We start from the raw sequence: 16,744 nt of genomic DNA, 5'->3' as shown, positions 1-16,744 counted from the left end.
CTGCAAAAAAAAAAAAAAAATGCAACCTCATTAACAACAGAGAAGTTACTCAGAACATTTAGAGGGGCTTTTCCAGAATTTACAGGAAAAAACTGTTGTCTTTTAGAAGAATTTGCTTAGACTCAAATCATTGGTGAGTATTGTGTCAACTGGTCAGAGGGACAACAGTCAAGAGGTTTGAACAAAGGGCAAGCATTACTGCACTGGTGAAGCAACAAGACATGTTCCTTTACCTGAAAAGCTACTGAAAACATTACGCAGTTCTGTCTTCAGAACTCTAACAAAGCTGAAGGAATAAAGTAACAAAAATGTACAATTGTCATCTGTTGTTTCTTAGGGACAGTATTATATCATTGCCTCTTACCATCTTTAAACCATTTTCATATATGCCTTTACAATTTTATTAAAAAAATTACTACTTCAAAAATCTAAAACATGCAAAACGCATTATAAGAAAATTTTTACTTTTAACACATGCATATCTCTCAAAACTCTTTTGATATAATCTCAGACTAATTCTAAAATTCAATGTAGAACCCAAAATTCTGAGCAGAACAACAGCCTGTGTTTTTTTAAAACCAAAGCCCTTCATCTGACTGCACACGCTAGACCTGTTCCATGCATTCAAGTTTTCCATGGTACCACTACCCCACAATGGTTAAAAAAAAACCAAAAACCAACCAGCAAAATAAACCCAAACCTTTAAAACAGACTATAAAGTAAAATGAACTTGTTCAGTCAGTCACTTGCATAGAACTGCAAGCTGCAATTCTTCTTGAAACGCATCAGCCCCCTTTCACATAACTACCTACAACCTGCCAAATTTAGGACAGCAAAAATTCTTACAAAGTAAGAACCAGACCAACTTTATTATTACTGATAGGGAAAGCATGCCTTGACGACAGGCTGAATTAATGGGATTCTTGAGAGCAATTTTCATGTAAAAAATGCTGGAATTTTTTTTTTTATAAAATGTCTGTTTTGAAAATATTTAAACCTCATGCCCATTGAATAACTGCTATCTGCTATAATTTTTTTCCTTCCCATGCCTAGAGATGAAAACTGTAGTAGAATGATAGTTGTACACAGCACAGGAAGCCTATATTGCCAAAAATCTCAAGGCCAAGATTGGAAGCAGGGGAATGGGCATCAAGAATACTGCCAATTCATCTAATACTAAACTGGCAAGAATTTCTACTACTTGATGAAAATAAAGCTGAACTCTATTACCTCCTTGCCAAAATTAGGGCAAAGTCTATAGCAGAAGGCAAGAAGCCAGTATTTACAGATGGCCAATGTGCTGGGCAATCCTGTTCTGGTTGAGATCTGCATTTTCCTGCAGAGCCCTATCATAGGAGTGATGCTAGAGATGGACTAAATAAGCCAAGGTCTACCCTGAGTGCTGAAATGCAGAGCTAAAACAAATATAATAGTTCAGGTTATTATTTATTGACAGGTATTTCAGATGACATAACCTGTAAGGGGCTGGCATTGCTGAAGACACAGTGAGCACACACCAGCCGACGCCACAGGCCTTTCTGCCAGGTCCAGCTGGGTCAATGCCTCATCAGCACTTCACACCTTGGAGAGTTATGGCACAGATTCTGCCCTCATCTCTAACGGCAAAAGAATGTGTGGAACATGCAGGTGATACTTCTGGCATCCTTCACTGTCACACTACATTCTCACACTGCCTGCACCTTTTTCTCCACTTTGATTGAAAAGAATTCAAATCAAATCTTTTGTTTGGGAAACACAGTCCCCAGGCTCAATTTCTCTAGCTGTTCTGCAGCCCAGAATACTTTCTGGTTTTTACCCCTGATTTTTGACCCTGATACATGGCACTGTTTCTAAAACCTCATGTATTCTTTTAACTCATAAATATTAATGAATGTAAATGCTATTAATACCAATCATAAGTAAGTAGCACAGCTTGACAGCAGAGTAACACTGTATGAGAAATCAGGGTACTAAGTAAACATGACAAAAGAGTTTACAAATAGTTAGCTACTGAAGTATTTTCAGACTTTTATCTAATTCTCAGTAGCTTTTAAAACATCAACAAAATCCTACTGTAAGTCATTTGCAGCTAATATTACACCTTTGCTACTTGCACTGAATTCAGAAGATGTATGTCTGTGATAATCTGAAATTGAACTTCATTTACTATTAAGGGTGCAAAACATGCTGGCTGTTTGCTCTGTAGTCTGCAATGCAGATCACTTGCATGCTCTGACCACAGATAATTACACAGTAAACATGTGCTGCTGCCTTCCACTCTGCCAACTGTATTCACTTGGTCCCTCACCACTTAAAGCACAATCCTGCAAAGACTTACATATTCATTTCCACTGAGAACACCAACATGTTTAATTGACGTTAATGGGAAAATTCACAACAAAATGCTAAATATGTGTAAGCACTAAGTCTTCACAAAGCTCTTCCACCCCTAAATTTAGAATATTAAGCAGCATTTTTTCTAGTGTAAATATACTTACAACAGTATTTAAGCATCTGTAAAACAAATTAGACATTAAGAATGCTTCCTAATAATTCTAAATATGCCTTGCATTGCAACAGTAGTTGGTGGTCCCAAGTAAGATTAGGATTTGTAGTCTGAAAAACAGACAAGACAAAGGCAATTAAGCAAAGAGGGGTGTATTACATAAAGAGTGTGATGTTTTGCATTCCTATTAATTTCTATGTGACAGTTGGTGCTAATTAGAAGATACTTCTGCAAGGAGCTTAGAAAGTAACATTAACATTCACCATTCAATTCCTCCCAAGTCCTTGCATTCTATTTCTGTCTTTGGCACCAAGTATCCAGCCTATTCTTACAGGGAAATACATCCAGTGATTCAGACAACCCTAGGACAGTAAACCTCATTCACAACTAAAGAAATACAACTGTTTTCAACCTAAGCTGTTAGACAATTCTTCCCTAACCCCAAAATAATAACCCTGATCTTAAAACTAAGATTACTAACAAGACCACATAGCTCTTAGTATCATTAAGACCAATGGAAAAATCTCAGTTTTAGTGGCAATCAATATGAAATATATTTTACAGGGTAAGAAACTGTATTCAAAATCTCAAAGAAACCAGTAGAATCCGTAAGTATTTGTCATTTGCCAAATTATTTTTTTCATACTTGGTCAACTTTATGTGTTAATTTCCATAAAATTATGTAAAAATAAAAATGGCATATGCTAGAAGCCGGTTTGTGTTATCTTATGTTAACCATCACAGCCTGCAGAGCTGATTCCTACAGGATTCTGTTTGTAAACACCTCTACTGAGAAGTCTGACAATTTATTCCTAAACTTTTCTAATTACAAACTAACTATTAGGTAGAAAGACTTTGCTTCTTATTGCAGGATACTTTAATTTCTTTAAGAGCCATTTGAAGCATTCTGAAAATGCAAATTTATATCATATGCCCCATATTAAAGGCATCATGAGATATTGAAAAAACCCTCCAGCAGACTGAGCGAACTAACCTCAGGAAAAGTATCAACCCTTCCCCAATAAACCACCAGGTATGCTAAAAACATAGTTTCTTCTATAGCTTCTCAAATGTCATCAATACAGAATCCAGACTTCTTGGCCTAAAGTTGCTATTATTACCAGAAATACTCCTTTTAAAAAGCAACCAAACACTTCCTTTTCAGAGTTCTGTTACTTCAGTATTAGTAACTCTTGCTAAAAACCTTCAAGGTGAAATAATATCATGAAAAAAAAAACCCACACCAAAATATATCTAACTTTCACATGATGGTTTTATTTTCTTCAACTGTTAATATATGTCTTGATCAGCTACTGACCCCACCAACAATGATAAACTTTCAGCTCCCTGATACCACGAACATTAGTTATTATTAGCTGTTATGCCTTTAGCAAGTTGATTCTCAACAGTCTTTTTTGGGCTTGCCTTCCTACTTTTGCATTTAAGACGACAGCCTCTCTGATCTATTTTCCCCCTCTGCATTACATCCTTTTATTATGAATAACTTCCTTTCTCCTCAAGTTTCAATGTGTCACTTTAATTTTTGGTCTGCTGATAGTGTATCAAAGCCCGGGCAAACAGAGGAGTACTCTGCAGTCCTCGCAGAGTAGCGCTCACCATGGCCACTTGCCAGCTCCATTCTGCAGGACACAGGAGCGCTGCACACCTTCACAGCTTGGCTTCCACAGAACAGAAATGCAGGTACACAGGCTACATGGGAGATGCAAGGCACACTAATGGCCTTCTGATCCAGATAAAACTGAGACTAATACATTGCACCATTTGAAGAAGCTAGAGGTCAGCCAACTGAAGCCTTTTCTTTTGCAGCCCACATTCCAGTTGTGAGTCTCATACAATGCCTTTAAACAGATTGCACAGCATCACAAACCATTCAGCTGCTCTGACTTCCCTTTAGCTAGCTGCCTCAATTTATATATGCTCAGTCTGACTTTTTGATTTTTTTCCCCTCTTATGCAAGCTGAACTTGACTAAAAATTACAGACTACACCTTCTGTAACTAGCAGACCCTAAGTAAAATGTTATTTCTCCTCCTACAGTCCATCAAACCGCTTCTTCCTAGAAGCACTCCCTTAAGCATCTAGAATTTTGGTCTTTGCATTCTGCACCAATGCAATCTTAACTCAGCCTGCATGGGAATCACCCAATTTCTTCTTACAACTACTTTTTTGGCATGTTTCCCCCAAGAGTAATTGTAGTGGGTGAGGATGAGGTTGTGGGTAAAATGGGACATTATTGTTTAGGCTGATGCTGGTATAATTTGAATAAAGTAGAAAACATCATCACTCATTTAATGTTATGAACTTGTACAACACTTTTTAGAACTCAGAAGGGTTTTTTAGAGTATCTTCTACAGAGAATATGACATTATGAATAACACATTAAGCAGCTTGTTGACATCTGCCAGCTGCCACTCCATCTTTACCTTTAACTGTGGACATTGCATGGAAAATAACAGTTCAGTGTTGTTTATTAAAATAAATTGGTTTCCATGGGAAAAAAATTTCATAGAAACAAGAACAGTATATTAAGAAATTCATACAACTCTTGAGTCATTATTTAAAGTTTTAAAGTGCAACATGTTGGGAGCAAAAAAGCATCAGCAGTTTTGTATTTTGGCAACTTCAAGAAAAACATGTGTAGCAAATTGTGCAAGGAGAAACAAGAGCTAGAACACAGGGAGAATAGGCGTGGATTTGCTCATTAAGTTTCTGTAAAAGAAAAAAAAAAAAAAGAGCATCCAATCCTACAGCATGGTTTATAATCCTTTACTGCCCAATCATAGATCAAACCCAACATTTAGTTTTGGAGGAAAAAAAAATTCAGCTGCTTACTTTCAGCTGTCTTGTGCTGGAGCACCCAATGAAATTTTTAATAGGAACCTTCCATTTTTAAATTTAATTTTCATCACTTGTGCAGAGACCTCCTTGCCTCTTCCTTCATGGTGCAATGTCTTCTCATTTGCAACCCATTGTTTTTTCTCATTTTACATTGCAAGCTGATGAGATGCATTCAGTTTTGGTCACATATCTTTTGACAGCATAGTCCAGCAACTCAACATCCTATTCTAAAATAATAAAACAGAATGTGTCACAGAAATCAGGAGCTTAGGACTGAAATAGGCAAGCCATTACTATGAAAAAGCAGAGCAAAAAACTATATAACATATTGAATGCACACACTTACATCCTCCACCAATTTATTTTACTTCAGAAGAATGTTTTTTTCTGAATGTGAACTGGCAGTAAGCTTGCAACATTTTGTACTAGTCACTGTCCACTAGTAAATTATGAAAGATATTTATAGGGCTTAAATGACATCCCAACAAAAAGAAAGCAAATGTATATTTGAATCCTCTGTGTTTCTACATTCAGCACAGTTCATTCAGTAAACTGAATTTCCATGGGTGATGGAATAAATGAATGCCATTTGTCTGAGAAGGGATGAACTTCCTCACAAGTCCTTTCCTTCCCAGATATTCCTTCTACCTTTCCTTGCTGGATACAATTTTCAATACTGCTATTCCTCTATCAAATTTGACTGAAAATAACCAAAGAGCTCAAAAACAAGGTAACAGCTCCTACTTGTAAAAGCCACTTCCATAGGAAACACAAGCTGAAAAAAAAAGAAAGACATGCTGCTAAATAGACAAATAGCAAGATTTTTCACAAATATATACATCTGAGGCTTCCTTATTGATCAAAACATTACCTTTGATATACTATTAAATGAAATTATGGCTACAAAAGTGTTACAATTATAGAACTATAAATACATCATCTAAGGAACTACTGACTTTAAAAAATCCTGAAAATAGATGTCTTATTTGTGTTTTAATAAGAGGTTAAACTGAGACACAAGAAAAGGAAAAGTAAAAATGCTACCTAACCCTAATGCCTATTACAACATTCTAGTCTGAGATAGTACTGTAATTACATTTTCCTACTGGACACCAATAAAGGAAAAAATAAGTGTTCTCTGACCCTGGGTATTAGTTTTATTTTTCTAGTCTAAATAGAGAAACAGGAAATGTGTCACATGCACATTAAACTACGACAGAACCATCCAATGAGGAGATTACTTATATTACTCAATTTTAAAATGCCAGGCTGGAAAACAGGAATTCATCCTATTAGTGGAAACTGAAATCAGTCAAAACGCATGCTCAAATTTTTTCAGATGAAGAAGGAGACTTCTCAGAAGGCAATACTCTCTTTTACATTAAAAAACTCTACATACAAGAACTCTGACTTATTGACAGCTTGACTGAGATAACAGTAATGTTTGTCTGATTCCATTGTAACTCACATTCAGGCAATTCAAGAGGCACAGGTTAACAAGCTGACTTCATCAGGATTCCCTGGTTCCTGGAAGGCCAATTTATTTTTTAAATAAAGCAAATTATTGCACTTACAGTGTTACAATAATCTTATTTCCAATATGCTTTCACTTGTGTTATGCTCACATGAATGCTCTGTCAGTCATGAAGGAAATGTTCCTCTTCATAGTTTTGGTGAAGTTTTGGGAGTTTGTTTATTTGGGGTTTTTTTCCCTTTAAAGCTATGAAGTGAGTATTCTGTGTACAATGCACCTTTAAACAGAAACCCAACAATTAGCCTACAGGCTACCTGCTCACAAAAATAAGCATGAACAAAACACCATACTGTTTGGAGACCTGGGAGAAACTCCTCTGAGTAATTTTCAATTTCTTGATTGGATTTGAATCAGTACACTACCTCCACCAGAATTATTCTTAACATGGCAAGCCTGCTGCCAGGAAGGAGCTTGCCACAAAAATATTTATTCCCTATAATTACGTAGAATTCCAATACTTGCAGAGAGATGATTTTATTATATGTATAGAAAAGAATGCTTTGCAAAACTGGTATATCTATTTCCAAATAAAGAATCCTTTTTTACTCTCAGCAGATCCCCACTAATTAAACCTTAAAAACTGAATGCTGCTTTATAGCATAACTTTAGGAAGTTTCTTTGCTTTTTAATCATGCAATTCTTGCTACACACATATTCACTGTACTCATTCATTAAATACAGAGTCCTAATTTTCAAGTGAAGACTGCAGAGACCTAAGATTTCTTACCTACATCTTGTTAATGTAAAAATAAGCAAGGTAGGTGAAGTCAGTCCCCTCTGTGCTCCAATTTCCAAATTTTGATTATTCCAACATGCCATTAAAGAAATAGTGATGTGTTAATAGCACACTTGGATTAGCTCTATTCAGATAATGGGAAGCTCATAGGAAAACAGCATAGAAAGAAGATAAAAATACTCTAGTCCATCAGAAAGTGTTATGGCTCATTACGTGAAATGTTTAGGTTTCTACTAGTTTTCTCCTTGTATTAGTACTAGTTTGTATAATGGTAGTACTCAGCTGCCCTGTTTCCTAAGTGCAATGTAAGGCTATAACAAAAGGTTTTCTATGTTCAGTTTACAGTGAATGTAGCTGAGTGATAGAGATCTTGGGTTAAAATACAGCTAATGTGAACTAACAGGTTTATAAAAAACTGTTCACCCTATTAAGGTCAATTCAACAAACATTAATTGTACAGAGTATCCTCAAACACTTTCAGGACCCTTACAATTTGGGAAAATACAGAGTTGTCAAAGAGTAGGTCACTATTTACAGAATACTGAAGAATTTTCCTCTTAAGACTTGCCCTTTACAATCATTGTGCTCAAATGAACTGCATTTTCTTGACAAACTGAAACCTGTGTCAAAATAGGCACATTTAACAAAGAAATCAGATGCTGTGTTACACAGAAAATTTGATTAAAAAATTCCAAAACGCATGCTGCAATTTCTAACAGCCACTACAGTCTTAAACATTAAACAGTCTCTGAAAGTTCTGCCTAATTAAGTGGGACATGAGTTTCCTTAAGGAAGTCTTTAGTATTTCTTCTGTGTGAATCTGTTATAGGGAGAGATGTATAGACTAATACTGAAAGGAGAGATTATGCTGCTGAAACTTTTTTCTGCCAAGTTGTTTTTTTTTTTAACTACACAGATTAAATAATTACTTTTCCATTAGTTCTCTTTTGATCTCCAGAAAGAACATCATTACTTTGTAGACTTTCTTCACTCCAATCCAGTATTTTTGAGTACAAGATTACTTATAAGAAAGTGCTTCTGTCCTTTCTTAAAATAGATTCTGAGTGGGAGCACATGCCATCATGATGCTGTAACTCATCAGGAAATTATGATGCAGTACCATCTTATTCTAAAGGCACCCGCTAGCTAAGATATGGACAAGGTCACATCAGCACTTTTGATATTTTCACAACTATTTTCCTTACCAGATGAAAAGAAGTCCAGCAAGCAAGCAAAAACACAGTGTGTTTTTTTCAAGAAGAAACAAACAAACATAAAACACCAACAACAAAAAACCCCAATAAAACAAAAAAACCAACCAAACAAACAAAACAACCCCACCAAAACACAAAACCAAGTAACTTAACACCATTCACTTGGAGGAACTTCAATTTTGATTTTGCACAGAACCACTGCTATCCAAAAAATTAGGATGGAAAATTATAATTGTGAAAATACTAAGTGTACATAATTTTAAAATGCAGTGAACTACAACGGAATTATTTATCTAGGAAGGCAACAAACTAAGGGGAAGAGAACTGATTTCAAATGTTTTTTTCTTTCTTCTTTTTTTTTTAATCATATGGCATGTCAACAAGGCTGTGGAGAAGACACACGGGAGAGCAACCCAACATTTTTTTCCTGCTTGCTACAATCTTAAAGCATACCCAAATAATTTTTGTTATGAGAAGACACTGAAGAAGACGGCATCAGAGCAGCCATGAAAGAAAAACCTTCTTAAGTAAAGGAGGCAGTAAGCTATTTTGATTTTCTTAAAAAATATATTTATTATGATTCAACTTAAACAACTGACAGGAAATCTGGTTGTCCAGCAGCTTAACTCTTTCAGGTGTATTAATAAAGCATCCAGACTGGGTGACCCCAGAACTTGCTAACTGTTATTATATTTTTACTTAAATGGCAACAAAAACCAGTGTTCCTGCTACTACCATATTCAAATGCTTGATAAGCACGTTTTCTCATCATCTCACTGCCTGAACACTTGGAAGCCTGTAATAAAAGTTTTCATATAAGCAAAACTCAGGCCCTCAAGTCGTATACAAAGTAATCCAATAAAGACCTCACCTCTAGAAATAGAGATGATAAACGCAGTTAATTTTTCTGGTGGAAATTTTAATAGAAGGCTGAAGTTGCTCCAAGACCCGCTAGGAGGCTCATGTGCAAGGTAACACAGCAAACACCCCCCTGGGAAAGGCCATGGTTAAAGGAGCTGTGAAACAGCACTGCAAGGTCCGCAAGGGTCTACAAATGGCTTGGACCACCAATGCAGAACTTCTCCTGTAGATACATTCCAGATTACAGAGACTCCCACTGAGGCAAGACACTTGGCTTTAATTCCCTGCTAGCATATGGGGATTCAAACCATGCATTTATTTCCCAGAAGAGCATTTTAATTAGGAAACTAAAAGGCTGGATAGTAACAAGCTTCCTGTCTGCTAAAGCTAGGTAGCTACCCAGCTAAGAATTAAAATGCTATGGCATCTGGACAATTAGCAAGGATCACACTGTAGCCTATTAACCAGGGTGCTCAACTGGGAGAGAAGACCTAGATTCTAGTCCATGCACCATGGACTATTTCTGTTTTGTTTCTTGCCCTTTAACTTTTCTTCCAGTGGAAGAAAACTCTATGATATTTCAAAATGCAAATATCTGAACCTTGTTCTCTTCCCTCCCACCGCATGGTCCAAACTACTAAAGTTTCAGATACGGAAGCATCACCACATCGATGTCTCTCTTTGGATCCAGCCTACAAAGTGTTACAGATACCTGGTTTTGATTGACTATTTATCTCTCTCTTCAGAAATACAAGACTTCATAGAATTTGGGCATCCTTCCAGCCATGAAGCTTTTTTTAATTTCACAAGTGTGTAACTAGGGATATAGCTCCTAATAGCACTGCTCCACAGAGAGAATAAAGGCAATGCATTCCATTTTACAGAATATTTAAAGCTGCTTCTACTTTTAATACTGCATTGCCTGGAGCAACCAAAATATCCCCAAATTACTGGATCAACACAATATTCTCTGCTTAGGGAACACACAAACTCTAGTAAATCCACCTCACAAGTCTAAAACAATGACTTAACACCCTCCTCTGCCCCTGACATCCATTATCACACTATACGTTAACGCTAACCACCTTCTTATGTCAGCTGCAGCTTTTCTTCCTTTTTGCAACTTGCATCTTTTGGATCATGTACCATTTTTTTGTTTGTCTTCATTCAGAAATCTTAAGCCCACCCTTAAGACACCCAAGAAAGGCAATGTTCACATAAGGTTGATCAATATGATAAATGAGTTGTGAAATGTTTATTCATTTTTTAAGAAACTGTTACATACCTTCAAGTACCACATTAAGTTAAAACTACTGGAGCTTCTTCAACTTCCCATCTCAAATTCTTATCCCTGGAGCAAGAACGGATACAGCCAGAAATAAACACTCCGATGTAAGAGGAAGGCAAAATGTATTATTCCGTGTATGTAATTTCCAGTAGATTAGTAGCGCCTCAGCAAATTAAGAGGTTTGCAAACCTTAATTACCAAAGGAATACATAATTATTACTTTTAGAATACTCTTTTTACATATCATGTCTTCCCTTTAGTTTAATGACTGCACTTTAGGCCTCATCCAGAAAGGTAATGCTTTGGTAATATTAATATGACAGACAGTGAGGAAAAATCCAAAGCCTATTGACTCTCTTAGAGCAAAGTATACAGTGAAAATATACATTATGTAATTCTAATGTACAGATTATACTTCTCTGAATTAGCTAATTTGAACAGATTAGTGAGTTCATGTGGTCATTCATTTAAAACAGAGCAGACAAACTGAGCAGGATTTTAGTTATTCAGATAACAAATGCTATACAAAAATATTTGGTTAAAAAAAATGAGGAACTAAAAAGAATAAGTCCAAAAACAAAGCTCTGTCCATGTAATGCTTTCTACACATCTGATCCTGGTTACCTGATGTGAAAAGGCTTAATAAGAAACCATATTCAAGCACAGAAAAATCCTAAGAAACCACTCTCTTTAAAAATTAAAAAAAAAAAAAGAAATAAAAGTATCAGGTGTGTTCTAAGAGCATCTCTCAACCCCTAAATTTTGTTTTTATAAATTATATGTAGGCCCTTAATTCAGAGACTGTTATATACATATTTAATAAATGATATCTTGTTTAGTACTCTGATTGACTGTCTCCTCTAAGAATGTCTTAACTTTTATATTGCATTATACTAGCTCTCCTGAAATTCTTAAATAACCAGTGGGTGGTTTTTACCTTGTAAGACATATTTTAGAAGTCAGGCTAGAGTAGTCAAAGTTAATTATGAGTGAGTCCAAGCTAATACAAGAATCAAAATTTATTTCAGGACTTTGCATATCAGTTGAGTGCTGGCTCTTGTGCTCAGAGATGTAAAAACTCTTTTTTTAGCATGCAGCATATAAGTTTCAAGATTACCTCTTCACCTGAGCATTTGCAAAGTACTTAGGTAAATAAAAGAAATCTGTATAATGTATAAATAACAAGTAATGTATTTTGGCAGAAAGAACTTCATGCACAGTGAATAATGTTATCAGTCAAAACCTAGTATCTGAAATTGCATCTAATATAGAATAAATCACAGAACTGTATCAAGCCGTGAAGTACTGTGAGCTTTAAATATCTTTAAACCACATCCTTACTCAAATATTCTCATTTGGTCACCCAGTAAAAGGATTTTCTTCAATTACATTCACATAATTCAAAAAAAAAAAAAACAGTTCGTATCTTAAGATGGATCATCAATGCACAGTAATTGACATTAGATAGTTGTATAACAGTCCAGGAGAACATTGTAAACATATTATATTGATTTAAATGGCACTTAATTAGAATGTATACTTTTTTCTTTACCAAGGAAACTCCTTGAAAGTATGGAAGCTCAATTTACATTTCTGAATCCATTGAAGGGACAAGAAAAGGAGATGAATCACCCGAGCTTTTTCAGCAACTGCAAAAAGCTAACACATGAGAGAAGTAAAAATGCTACTCACCGACTGTAGAAAAGCCATTAGCCAACAATGTGAACAGACAAAAAATGTTCATAAAAGTCTTTCTTCATCCTACAGGATGTGTACCAGATGGCAAAGCCATACAGTGGGGCATTACTTCCTCGCACAGATCTATAAATTACCTGTATTCCTGAACAAAGGGGGCAGATAGATTTGCAGAACAAGCTATAAAATTTCTTACAGGCGCTTTTTGTCTGGTAGAAGACCACATGTTGTCATCTTATTTGCAAAAGTTCAATTGTTGTCTCCTTATTGCAAAAGTTCAATACCTCCTGGATGATTTCTCAGGAGCAGCTCCTCACAACACTGACTCCTCCTTCACAGCACAGCCAACAAACTTTAACTTCCTTCTGAAGGAGCTAACCCACTCTCCTACAGCACTCTTCTTCTCATGGGTCACAGCTGTGGCCTGTTAAGGGCAGCTGTTCCTGCTCTTTGGTAGTTTGTACAGCTGCAACTCCTCAGGGGTGAGATTACCTTCTGCACTATCTTTACTTTCTTACATTCTATCCCCCCACAGTCACATACAAAGGAAAATTAGACTTTTCTACCTGTGTGCCTAACAGGTAGAAAAAAAACATACAGCAGAACACAAAGACCAGCCTAACACCAACTTTCTACCAGGAGATGACTGGCTTGGTAAATGGAGAGCAGTGGATATTGTCTGGCTTTATCTCAGTAAGGCACACACCTTTTCCTCACTTATGAAACTGCCTTTATCTCAACTGGTAAGTTTCCACACCTTTGCTTTTCTAACTGTGTCCCTCCCTCCTGCCTAGGGTCAGTGAGTAAGCCTCTGGGTGAGGGCCCAGCTGCTGCACAGGGTCAACCCACCACAATATCCTTTAGTGATTTCTTTCAGTTACTTCCTTTGTACTGCATTACAGCCGTACATTCTTCAGATATATCCTCTTGGACAACAGACTATTAGAAAGGCCACTGGCTGCAAAATGAAAGAAACACAGAGAAAAAAAGCCTTGAAATAAACAACCACAGTCAAAAGTGGTAATATTTACAAGCAATTATAGACAGAAAACACATTCTTCTCATAGCTATTCTAATACAGGAAAGATGGACTATGGGAAAAATCTTTCATGGAGTTGCCTATGGAATGTGAGACAAAGTGGAAGAAATGCCTTGTCATCTGTCAGATTTAAGGGGGAAAAAAGTAAGAAATGAGGAAACAAAGGTAATTACAACTGCTGACCTGACAATGAAATCCTGAGATTCCAGGAGATGTCAATTCAAAGCAGGTACAAATAAAAAAGTTCCAAGAAAAGAAGCACTTCACATTTAGTAGAAATTCTGTAAGAAAACCCTCAATCTAGTTGCATTCAAGAGGTTGACTATTTCATCTAACACCAAAAATAATCTGAATGAGATACATGATGTATTTGATCAACAAACTCTGTATCAAGACACATACATCCAAAGAAGAAAAAATAAACAAGAAAACAAAACTGCTGAGAAAGATTTCAGTATAACTTGTCATGTTACAGGCAACAAAAGATTTTACAGTCAGTCCCAAAGGAAGTATGCTTTTGTCAACTCACAAAAGGATAAAACTTGCATAAGAACAGAAATAAAAGTCTTTTCAATGCAAAAAATAGCAGAAAAGCACTAAAAAGCCATTTCCAGTATTTAGCCAGCACAATCTATACCAAATACAAAGATGAAAAGTCAGACACGGAAGAAAATTACAGCAAATGAGTTTGTTGGCCTCACATTCTCATCTTCCATTGTTTTTAAGGAACAGCTGAGGTTTTTAATGCTTTAATTTCTTGCAGTCATTAAGAAAGTAGTAGCATCTTGCTCCATGGTGAGGGGATTAGGAATGGCTGAAACTCTTGGGAGTTTCCCACTCTTCACCTTTTTTCAAAACCTTTCTTTTTTTTTGTATCAGTTGTAATAGGAGCTATAACTGAATACTCAAACCTCAACAAATATCCAGTAATTTACACAGGTTAATAAAGAAAAGTAATTAAAAGAAACAAAATCTCATGGTCTCCTGAAGGAAGCCGATAATTTCATATCAAAAAAAAAAAAAGAAATATCCAACAGACTCACAAACAGAATATGCTTCTGTGAGCATTATTAAGTGAATGACTAGTAACTGACTTTTGGAGCACTATGTGCAGCCTCATGCCACTGACTCTGAAACTGAAAGCAGCGGTCAATGGGTGGTGCACAAGGCTACAAAGGGTAATCGTATCCATGCAATCTTTTCAAAGAACGTATCTTCTGATTTTGATAAAAGTGCACTACAGTAAAAATACAAGTTTTGAAGGCCTGGCAACAGTATACTCCCCAAATATGGACCACTAATGTCTTGGCAAAAGATCAGTTTTTCTCATGCATTATTAGCAAAAGAAAAAAATTTCCACTTTCTTTACACTGGCAGAAACTTGCTCCCTTCTCTGCTGTGTGGGCACAAGCATTTACTCATAGTAAACTGAAAGAAATTCACTGAAAGCTGGCTTGGCAAAATACTATCATCTGGATCAGTTCACATTTTGTTCACCATACATAGGAATAATTTTGCTGGGAAAATGAGAGCTCATGGACAGATGAGAGCTCTAGGTGGGATTAATTTCACTATTAATACAATGGAGTAAAAAAATAATTAATAAAAGAATTGCTAAAAGATTCAATACTTTTCAGCTTTGAAAAAGGCTCAGTGAGGGATTTTTAAGGAAAGGCTATTGGGATTATGAACATCCAGTATATTTAGTTTATTACTCTATTCATCTCATAAAACCAATTTGCTAATTTTGCTCTTGTTAAGATTTTCTAGTGAACAGGATGCTTGCACATACCTACAGATGCATAATTCTTATGCACACAAATCTTTTCCCTATTGAGCTTGTCTGCTGTCCATTAACAGCCTTCACACCTCATTTGTATAACCTTAGTTTCTGTATTATTTGCTAGAAGCTGTCCTTTATAATACTGTTTTGATTTTACATAATGTGGTTATCAATTCCTTCTACAATTCCTTTTTCTTCCATTTCCCATAAAATTCCATTTTTATTATTAATCCTTAATTTTTTCCCTAGCCAAACTGTATATTTATGTTATAATTGCTTTTACGGTGACTACAGCTTTTCAGTATTTTCTGCTATTTCAAAAATCAGACTTCCACTACAGAAGTGCCTTAGTACTGAAGACATTCCTTACATTTGCAATTTACAAAACTCAGTTTAGCTAGCTAACTTTATCAATCCGCAGTGTTTGATACCAAAACCGTGGTCTGTACATAATTAGTAGCCATGGAGACCATGAAAACACACAATATTAGACAAATGCATGGACCAGCAGGCTTCTGAGTTGCAGTTAGAGACTTAAATAAGTAAGTGCACATGGTTCACTGACCACAATTATACAACAAAAATATCTATCCTCATCTTCACCCCCATTTTAAGGAAATATCAAGAATCTCAAAGCCTGACTTAGCCAAAGAGCTGATGCCTTTGACTGGCTGTTCCAATTACCTCCATCAATCACATGGATAACAGCCCACTCAAGAAAAAGGTAATGACTCTGTTCACATCAGCAAGAAGGTATGAAGGGCAGAAATGAAATTACATTATGATTTTGCACGCAGATGTTTTAATTAGTTGGTATACAGACAGGTGAACAACAGAAGAAAAGCAAGTCAGTAGCACATCATCTGCCATTTAGTACATATCAGGCCAGCAGCCTCAGAGTTAGCATAATACTAGACTGAGTTAGAGATAGGCTTAGAAAAACTATACTGAGTGCAAGTAAGATGACAGATTGAATGGTGCCAAAGAAATTCCTCAAGCAAAAGGGAAATCAGAACTGGCAAAAGTGTGTCACTTTTATTTTTTTAAAAATTAATGATATACACTATAATAAATGTTTATGTGGGTATGCATATTAATTCTATGTATATAGTCTTCAAATTAGTTGTGTCAGGCATACTATTGTCAAGATAAGAAGTTAGAAAAACTAATGTTAGACATTTTGACTATTAAAAAATTAATAAATTCATAAAATGACCTTCTGTGCCTGAA

General features: G+C 35.9%; 1 protein-coding gene across 22 annotated transcripts in view; it reads right to left on the bottom strand.

The window, feature by feature from the left end:
- The window catches only part of GPHN (gephyrin), a 266,641-nt gene that overhangs the window by 237,483 nt on the left and 12,414 nt on the right, over nucleotides 1-16,744 (bottom strand). The window contains exon 1 of one of the 22 annotated variants that reach the window (XM_064424227.1): nucleotides 10,995-11,046. The exons of 20 other annotated variants lie outside the window; for them this stretch is intronic. The gene's annotated coding sequence lies outside the window, so the exon portion shown is untranslated. Of the gene's footprint in view, nucleotides 1-10,994; nucleotides 11,047-16,744 lie in introns of those variants that run through there. One more of the 22 variants, XM_064424229.1, reaches the window with a different exon arrangement.

This window comes from Passer domesticus, chromosome 6, assembly GCF_036417665.1.
Source record: "Passer domesticus isolate bPasDom1 chromosome 6, bPasDom1.hap1, whole genome shotgun sequence".
NCBI classification, from domain to species: Eukaryota; Metazoa; Chordata; class Aves; order Passeriformes; family Passeridae; genus Passer; species Passer domesticus.
The sequence above is the reverse complement of the archived record's forward strand: the minus strand, read 5'-3'. Positions and strand labels throughout refer to the sequence as shown.